The 10407-nt window shown below is 44.2% G+C and overlaps 1 long non-coding RNA gene across 1 annotated transcript; it reads left to right on the top strand.

The window, feature by feature from the left end:
- Positions 1-266: 266 nt before the first annotated feature.
- On the top strand, positions 267-3339 carry LOC148881225 (uncharacterized). The gene is made up of 3 exons (XR_016114088.1): positions 267-1829; positions 2244-2321; positions 2535-3339. It is a non-coding gene; the product is annotated as an uncharacterized LOC148881225 (long non-coding RNA).
- The last annotated feature ends 7068 nt before the right edge of the window (positions 3340-10407 follow it).

Consider the following 10407-nt stretch of genomic DNA (forward strand, 5'->3'; position numbering starts at 1 on the left):
TATCTCTTCTCCCTGTAGCATCACTCTTGCACTTGGATCCCTCTCATTCACACACATATATTCCGTCTTGCTGCGACTGATCTTCATTCCTCTCCTTTCCAGGGCATATCTCCAGAGCTCTAGTTTCACCGCCACCTGTTCCCTGTTCTCGCTACAGATCACAATGTCATCTGCAAACATCATGGTCCAAGGAGATTCTTGTCTAATATCGTCTGTCAGCCTGTCCATCACCATAGCAAACAAGAAGGGCTCAGAGCTGACCCCTGGTGGAGTCCCACCTCCACCTTGAATTCCTCAGTCATACCGACAGCACACCTCACAACTGTCTTACAGTGACGATACATGTCTTGTACCGCTCTCACATACTTTTCCGTCACTCCAGACTTCCTCATGCATGCCACAGCTCTTCTCTGGGCACCCTGTCGTACGCTTTCTCCAGATCTACAAAGACACAATGCAATTCCTTCTGACCTTCTCTGTAGTTCTCTATCAGCATTCTTAAAGCAAACATTGCATCTGTCGTACTCTTTTTTGGCATGAAGCCACTGCTGCTCACAAATGTTCACTTCTGCTCTTAGTCTAGCTTCAACTACTCTTTCCCAGAGTTTCATTGTATGGCTCATCAACTTTATTCCTCTGTATTTAGTACAACTCTGCACATCTCCTTTGTTCTTAAAAATGGGCACGAGTACACTTCGTTTCCATTCTTCAGGCATCTGTTCACCATCTAAGATCTTGTTGAATAACCCGGTCAGGAACACCACCGCCACCTCTCCACGACACTTCTATACCTCGATTGGTAAATCATCATGACCGAGTTCCTTTCCCCCCCTTCATCCTCTTCATAGCCCTCCTCACTTCATCCTTGCTAATGCTTGCTACGTCTTGGTCCACAACCTTCACGTCTTCCACTCTTTGTTCCTTCTCATTTTCCTCATTCATCAATTCTTCAAAGTACTCTTTCCATCTTGCCATCACACTACTGGCACCTGTTAATACATTGCCATCTCTATCCTTAATCACCCGAACCTGTTGCAGGTCCTTACCGTCTTTGTCTCTCTCTCTCGCCAGCCTGTAAAGATCAGTCTCACCTTCCTTGCTGCCCAGCCGAGCAGATAAGTCATCATAGGCCTCTTCTTTGGCCTTTGCCACCTTTACTTTAACCGTGCGCTGCATCTCCTTGTACTGCTGTCTCCTCTCGTCCGTCCTCTCAGTGTCCCACTTCTTCTTTGCTAACCTCTTTTACTGTATACACTCGCAACTCCCCATTCCACCACCAAGTCCACTACCTTTCTTCCACTCGATACACCAAGTACTTTCCGACCTGTGTCTCTGATTATGTTCGCTGTAGTTTGCCAGTCATCTGGAAGGACCTCTTTCCCACCCAGTGCTTACCTCCTTCCTAATTGTCATTCAACACTCTTCCTTTTTCAACTTCCACCATTTTGTCCTCAATTCAGCCTTTTGTTTCTTCATCTTCCTCACTGCCAGCGTCATCCTACACACCACCAACCTATGCTGTCTGGCTACACTCTCACCAACCACTACTTTGCAGTCACTGATTTCCTTTAGATGGCGCCGTTGACACAAAATGTAGTCTACCTGTGTACTTCTGCCTCCACTCTTATAGGTCACCCTATGTTCCTGTCTCTTCTGTATGAAAGTATTCACAATAGCTATTTGCATTCTCTTAGCAAAGTCAACCACCATCTGTCCTTCAGCGTTCCTCATCTGGAGTCCAAACCTGCCCATCACCTCCTCATCATCTTTGTTTCCTGCGCCAACATGTCCATTGAAGTCTCCATCAATTACAACCCTCTCACATCTCGGTATGTTCTGTATGACTTCATCAAAGTCCAACCAAAATTTCTCCTTCTCCGCCAGCTCACATCCTACTTGTGGGGCATACCCACAAACAACATAGAACATCACACCTTTAATTTCTAGCTTCAGACTCATCATTCTATCTTTTTACTTCTAAGACATTCCTAACAAACTCCTCTTTTAAGATAACCCCAACTCCATTTCTCTTTCTGTCTTCACCATGATAGAACAACTTAAACCCTGACCCTAAGCCTCTAGCCTTGCTCCCTTTCCACCTGGTCTCCTGGACACACAGTATGTCTACCTTCCTTCTCTGCATCATGTCAACCAGCTCTCTACCTTTACCTGTCATTGTTCCTACATTCAAAGTTCCTACTCTTAGTTCACACACCTCCCTCCTCTCCTTCTTCGACCAACAGTAGTCCATTTTCCACTGGCACCCTGAAGGTCAACAGTACCAATGGCGGCCATTGTTAACCCGGGCCTCGACCGATCCGGTATGGAATTCATAGGTTTGATTCGCATATTTGTTTTGGCAATTTTTTTTTACGTCGGATGCCCTTCCTGACACAAACCTCTGTATTTATCCGGGCTTGGGACCGGCACAATAAGACACTGGCTTGTGCCCCTTGTAGCTACATTCAAACGCTGTTATTATTAATATTATTATTAATAATATTATAATAATATAGTGCTCTTTTTCACGACAGTGTGATTGCAACAATGTAGCGATGGATGAACCTTTGTGGTCCAGGCAAACTGTGTTTGGAGGAGGAGCCCAAAGAAGAACCGGAGTCGGAACGAGACCAGCCTGTGACGCACCATGCAGGTACGAGATGAGCCGAGCAACATCCTCCTGATCTCCTCCTCCTTTCAGGAAGTCACTCCTCGCTCAAAATGTCAGAGCGGACAAGTAGCCACCGAGACAAGGAGAAGGTTGGCCTTGAAGGAGGAGGAGGAGGAGCAGGCAGCAAGGAAGCAGAAAAGCGAAAGAGGAGTTGCGGCGCCCTGCCTGCCCAGGAGGAGCAAAGAGAAGACGCACATGAGCTCTTTTGCACTTCGTGACCTTTGCCACCAGAAGTCAATGTTGACCTTATGACCCTTTGCTTAGCGACTGAAAGTCATTACTCTCTTGGGTTTGAATCGTTCTTAGCCGCCGCAACGTTGATGAGCGGCTCGCCGACACATACACAGAAAATGTCCGCCGTTCCATCCGCGATATCATTTTTGTCTCTCATTTTTTTGTCTTGTGGTTAGCATGCCAGGTTAGCGAGCTAGCTCGCTGTAGCCTTTTATTTTTTGCTCCCATTTAGACATATGAAAAGAATAGTCTATTAATTCCATTTCATTTCCAAGCGCCTTTCAAAATGCTCAACGTCACTTGACAGTCACAGGATTAGGTTTCTCCGTGTGTGAGCAGCGGCAACCGCACGCAACAGTGTTCGCTCAACCCGGAATAACTTAAAAAGATAGAAACCTAGCTTGCTAGCTAATAGATAGCTAGTAGCCAACAGAGGCAGCTAATATGTTTCCTGACTCAATTAGCTAGCTAGCCAGCCATATAGCTAATACATAGCATACCTGTCTGATAGAGTGTTTATGCACATTAGTAAACGTATTATGTTATCCCATGTTAGTTTAGTACATATTATGTAATTGCATGTTCAATTTATACTACATGGAATAAAGTATCAGTCGAACCGTACGAGAGCAGGATGTAACGCTTATCAAGTTTCAGTCTAGGTCCAGCCAACACTGAGTTGTCCGTAGCTGATTGGACAACAGATCGCTGCTGTGGACGTTCAAAAACTAGTCAGAGCGGGAGCTCTTCCTCTTTGTTCCTATCTTTGTTCGTGTGCCCTGACTTTGCTCCTGCCTAGACGATAGAAGTGCTTTTTCTGTCTGACTAGAATAAAGTAGTTTTTTGTTCACCATCTATCATCGTCACTGATATTTTTATGACTGAACTTCGTTGAGAAACAAGAATTTGAACCGAACACTGTCAACCTCCAAAGCTCCATGCCCTTACAAAATGTCGTATTTTCCCTGACAAAATACAAACTAATCGTAAACCATATTTTTTCCAAACGTGTTTATTTATGTAGTTTAACATGTTATATTGTACATGTGTTTCGTTATATCATTCTGTACATATTCTTAATTTATTATTATTTATTATTATTGGTGTTATTTTTATTATTATTATTATTTAATTCTTAATTCTTAATAAATGATGAAATTACATGATGAATGATGCAATGGGAAATCCCCAGGCGGCAGACGCATACGCACAGTAGCATCAAACCACTCGTGGCGAACTCGTTTGACTTGATTGATTTGCCGTTTCGTGATAGTCGGTGTCTACCGGATGGTACCCATAATTGACAAATGTGCGTTTTTCCGTACATATTTTCTTGTACGTCGTACACGTCTTAAATGCATGATAAATATACTTTGTAGGGCAAAAACGTCCAGGTTGACCGGTATGAGATCCCCAGCTAGATAGCTCATAGATAGCTAGCTAGCCAGTAATAATAATAATAATAATAATAATAATAATAATAATATAATAATAATAATAATAATAATAATAATAATAATAATAATAATAATAATAATAATAATAATAATAATCCATTTCATTTCTAAGCGCCTTTCAAAACTCTCAAGGTCACTTTACAGTCACAGGATTTGGTTTTTCTGTGGGTGAGCAGTGACAGCCACCTGCGTCAGCTTTCGCTCAACACGGAATAACTGAAAAAGATAGAAACCTAGCCAGCTAGCTAATAGATAGCTAATAGCCAATAGCTAGCTAGATAGCTCATATGTTTCCTGACTCAATTAGCTAGCTAGCCAGCCCTATGGCTAACAGATAGCCAGCTAGATAGCCAACAGCCAGCTAGCCAGCTAACTAGTAATAATCATAATCCATTTCATTTCTAAGCGCCTTTCAAAACTCACGGTCACTTTACAGTCACAGGATAAGTTTTTTTTCTGTGGGTGAGCAGCGGCAGCCACACGCGCCAGCGTTCGTTCAACCCGGAATAACTCAAAAAGTTAGAAACCTAGCTAGCTAGCTAATTGATAGCTAATAGCCAATAGCTAGCTAGAGAGCTAATATTTTCCTGACTCAATTATACCGCTATACAGCCACAATTCACTTTGCTGCTTTTCTCTCGACAACTCTCTCATTATGACCCTAAACATTGGATTCCAGTGTCAGAGGTCTTTGTTGGGACACTCTGAACACAGGAAGATTGCCATTCATGACCGACGCCCAACCTCTGCAGCCCTCTGCCAAGCTTTTTCTCGAGACTAAATGCAAATTGAAGTGATACATTGGTCAAACAGAGTCTTCTTAATTTGAATACCACTCACCCTGGACATCCCAAGCACCAACATCCATAAACAAAAAGAACGTCAACATTTTAATAGGTTGCCATTGCATGAACAGAGAGATTTGTAACCTGGCTAATGAGCTCTTCCCAGGGATGAGAATGTACCGCCGATCGGCGGATTTCCTACCTTACAGACCAAAATGACCAGATAAAAGTAAATATGTATTCTGGCTTTTTTTGCTGTTCATTTCCTGTTTGGGCTTGTGCTACAGACGAAAAGACAGGAAGCAGAGCTGGAGGTAGCAGAGCTGAAGATGTTGAGGTTTTCTTTGGGAATGACCAGGTTGGATAGGATCAGGAATGAGTACATTAGATGGACACCTCATATTAGAGGCTTTGCAGACGAAGTCAGAGATGCCAGACTGAGATGGTTTGGACATGTCCAGAGGAGAGAGAGTGACTATATTGGGAGAAGGATGCTGAGCCTTGAACTGCCAAGTAGGAGACCAAGAGGAAGACCGAAGAGGAGGTTTATGGATGTGGTCAAAGAGGACATGAAGGTAGCTGGTGTGAGAGAAGAGGATGCACAAAACCGGGATAGATGGAGGACATTGATTCGCTGTGGCGACCCCTGAAGGGAAAAGCTGAAAGGAAAAGAAGAGGAAAAGAAGATTTCCTGTTTGGGCTTGTGAAAGGGCAATTTTGATTGGATGATACTGACGGCGGTTGGCGGAAAGCGGCATTTTGATTAGATGATCTTGATTTAGGTGCCGGTGATGTCAAAACAGGTAATCATTTGAGTAAGTGGCCGAGTAAAAAACAATAAGGTTGATTGGACTTTGTGGAGAGGACAGCTTCTAATTTGATAGATTCTAATTTGGAATGAAACAATACCATGGACGAAACACTCGAATGTCATTGCTACTATGACAAGCCCCATGCTAACGTTAGCATCAATATACTTCTGCGAGAGCCAGCAGAAAGCAAGCGTGGAAGCTAATGAGCAGTGTGAAGGCTAGCTAGCAGTTACCTTGCATATGCATTCGGCAAGTTGATTTTTATTCTGATCGTTTGGCTGGATTTTTACCAATCACGAGGAACGGAAAATTATTCATATTCATGGTGATTATCACAAAGTTATTTTGAATAATACATGCTGACATTTTGTTGAAATCACATTTAGTCCAAGGCCAGATCTTCTATATGAGGATGACAGTTTAACAGGCGATGATCATTTGTGTGGAGTAGGGATTGCGAAATCATTTGAATTTATGAAACATGTTCAGCCGCCACGTTAGCGCGTTGGCCTCAGTGCAGAGGTTAAATTCCAGCTCCAACCTCCCAGTGTGGAGTTTGCGATTTCGCCACGGGCCTGCATGAGTTTTGTCCATGCACATGATTCCACTTTTCTTCCATCTACAGTATTCCAAAAACATGCATGGCTGCTGATTGATCACTCCATGAATCAATGAATACAATATGTGCGTGGATGGTTGCTTGCAGGGATGCATGTGGGCGGCGCCCTCGCGTCATTGACGCATTTTGACAGCTACTGGCGCAACTTTGCAACTCCGCTGCGTGCCCACGCAAGTTGATGACGATTGGCTCATATTGCGACATCTGTGCCACATAATAATAATAATAATAATAATAATAATAATAATAATAATAATAATAATAATAATAATAATAATAATAATAATAATACATTACATTTTAAGCGCCTTTCAATGCTCTCAAGGACACAGTCACAGACAAGCATAGGAACTATCCATCCATCCATCTTCTGCCGCTTATCCGGGGTCGGGTCGCGGGGGCAGCAGCTTCAGTAGGGAAGCCCAGACTTCCCTCTCCCCAGCCACTTCTTCCAGCTGGTCCTGGCGGATCCCGAGGCGTTCCCATGCCAGCTGGGAGACATAGTCTCTCCAGCGTGTTCTGGGTCGTCCCCGGGGTCTCCTGCCAGTGGGTAATGCCCGGAACACCTCGCGAGGGAGACGTCCCGGGGGCATCCTAATCAGATGCCCGAGCCACCTCATCTGGCTCCTCTCGATGTGGAGGAGAAGCGGCTCGACTTTGAGCCCCTCCCGGATGACCGAGCTTCTCACCTTATCTCTAAGGGAGAGCCCGGACACCCGACGGAGAAAGCTCATTTCGGCCGCTTGCATCCGGGATCTCGTTCTTTCGGACACAACCCATAGCTCGTGACCATAGATGAGGGTTGGGACGTAGTCGACCGGTAGATTGAGAGCTTTGCTTTTTGGCTCAGCTCCTTCTTCACCACGACAGATCGGTACAAAGTCCGCATCACGGCAGACGCCGCACCGATCCGCCTGTCGACCTCTCGATCCCTTTCACCCTCACTCGTGAACAAGATACCCAGATACTTAAACTCCTCCACTTGAGGCAAAATTGAGTATAGGAACTATAATAAATAAAATACAATTACAAATAGAATGCAATAAATAAAATACAATTACAAATCTAAATAAGAGAGAGAACTACACAGAAAATGCAATTTTAAATCTGTGGTTTTTAGATGGGACTTGAAGGTGGAAAGAGAATCGATGTTACGAATGTTGGGAAGAAGTGAGTTCCAGAGTTTGGGGGCAGAGCAGCTGAAGGCTCTGTTACCCATCGTGCTGAGATGGGCAGAGGGGGCACACAGAGGTGGAGGGAGGAAGAGGATCTGAGGGAACGAGAGGGAATAGATATTTGAAGAAGATCAGATAGGTAAGGGGGGGGGCAAGGTTATGGATAGCTTTAAATGTATAAAGAAGAATTTCAAAGTTGATTCTATATTTGACCGGGAGCTCTTGGAGGACGGGGGTGATTGGATTGGATTGGATTGGATTGGATATGCCTTTATTAGTCTCACAGTGGAGAAATTGTGGTGAAAGGATGTGTTTCTGGTGATTATCCGAGGAGCTGAAGTTTGTGGAGAAGTTTCTGAGGGACACCAAAGACAAAGACTATGAACAAGGATAGCAGTGGTGTGAGGAGTGAGAGATGGGCGAAGACAATTGATATTGCGTAGGTGGAAGTACGCAGATCGGGTTATTTACATGGGAGTAGAAAGATTGTGTGCTGTCAAGAATGACACCTAGGCTTTTGACCTAGTTTTTGAAGAATTGTTGTTTTTGTAGTCCTTGTCAAGTACATTGAGATTGCTCATCCTTAAATTATCACAAGTCAGACGAAAGTGAGACAGAGCGAAAGGGGCGGCTGCGGCTGACTAACAGCACGTAAAATGTCCTCGTCAAGATGTCTCGCTCGATCAAAAGGACATAATGATTGATGTACATACGCGCAGGGAAAGTCAAACTGGAACATTTTGTTGGGCCTGCAAGAAAATAAGTGACTCTGAAGTGTATATGAAGCATTCGGTCACTTGCTGCTTCCTTTGGCATCTTTGCGGTTTCTGTAGGGGCCAAAATAACCAGTTGCGTGCTAATGTTGCGCTCTCCACTATAGTAAGGGAGATACGGTGTTGTGGGATCCAGAAAAAAACCACAAGACAAGCAATGTGATACGTCTTGACTCAACAGTGGTTTACTTCGAATGCCCCGATCTAATGCAAACGTACGCGCACAACAATTTCCGGTCCAACGATCTAAATCGGTCCGACACGAAACATGAACCGAAGCAGGCGTTCCATGTTTAAATAAACATTTTCGATATATATCATTTGTAAACCAATAGAACTACGCGAATGTAACCAAAATAGGAAATACGATAATTTACAACCTGTCACATACTCCCCCTCAAAATAGATGTTGTCCCCAACATATGTACTAGTAAAAACATAACTACGCTGGACGACGTGCCCAAAACAATGACGCACGGTATTATGAACTGCATCCAAATATGAACTATAATAATGAACAGTTTACAGACTGGAACTCTTTTCATGCATTCTGTTTACATTATAACAATCAACAATTCACAGACTGGAACTCTTTTCATACATTCCGTTTTACTTATACAGGGCTCATCGGGGTCTTCTTGTTTCCATCTCACTGTTCTATTAAACCGAAGTGTCGATTAACCATTTCTGTAGTATTTCGTGGCATAATAGGGGTGTGCGCCATACATCCAAGGCATTGTCTGTTCACCATGATATGGTACTGTCCCTACATTGTAGCAAGATGGCGAACCAAGGCGATCATACGTGAATACCTTGGGTCTCCTGTGTTCTCGTCGTGGCCGTTGATTTCCCCCAATATCAGGATTACTGGGGGGTGGCTGGGGAAAAGGGGGACACACTGTCACAGGTGGATCATTTTCCGGACCAATGTTGCCCTCCTGAGATTGGTCAACTTCCGCAGCTCCCGGCTCCGTCCCCGGCAGTTCATTCCCCAGTTGATTGTCATCATGGTGGGTTGTCTCCACAAAGCTCACGTCCCGCGGTTCTGGTGAGTCTGGTCGGGTGCTCTGGCGATGCAACACTGGATAATACTCATCCTCCTCATCATCCTCTTCCGGATCCATTTCCGGCATCTTGTTCGGTCGTTGCCGAGTGGACTTTTCCTTGGACTGGGACTGTAGTGAAGTCTCTAATGGCAAATGATCACATGGCAGCAAGAGATTGCGGTGGAGTATCCTAGATCTGCCCTTCCCCCTCTCAGGTTTCAGCTCATAAACTGGAATGTCTTGGCTGACTTGACGAACCACTGTATGAACAACATCCTCCCAGTGGTTTCTCAGTTTGCCTGAACCTCCACGTGGGGTTAAGTTTCGAACCAGAACACGATCACCGGGCAACAGGGTAGAATACTTTAGTTTACTGTCATATAGTCTCTTACTCCTGGCAGCAGCTTTGTTGTTATTTTCTTGCGTGATCGCATACGCTTCCTCCATGCCCTGTTTCCACTTCTTCACATAGTCCTTCTGGTTGGTTTCACCCTGGTTCGAGTCTGGATTCAAACTAAACAACATATCAACTGGCAAACGTGGTGAACGTCCATAAAGTAAGTAAAAAGGTGAGAACCCTGTCACCTCACTTTTGGTACAGTTGTAAGCATAAACGAGTTTGTTTAGTGAGTCTTTCCAGTTACTCTTTTGTTTCTCTGTCAGTGTCTTTAACATCTGGATCAGTGTTCGATTAAATCGTTCAACTTGTCCATTTCCCTGTGGATGGTAGGGGGTTGTCCTTGAACCCGCAACCCCACAATATTCCTTCAGTTGAGCAAAAAGTTGATTTTCAAATTCACCACCCTGATCATGGTGAATTCGAAGGGGGAACCCA

The sequence above is a fragment of the Hippocampus bargibanti genome, unplaced genomic scaffold, assembly GCF_051943395.1.
Source record: "Hippocampus bargibanti isolate YZ-2025 unplaced genomic scaffold, ASM5194339v1 Contig00279, whole genome shotgun sequence".
Classification (NCBI taxonomy): domain Eukaryota; kingdom Metazoa; phylum Chordata; class Actinopteri; order Syngnathiformes; family Syngnathidae; genus Hippocampus; species Hippocampus bargibanti.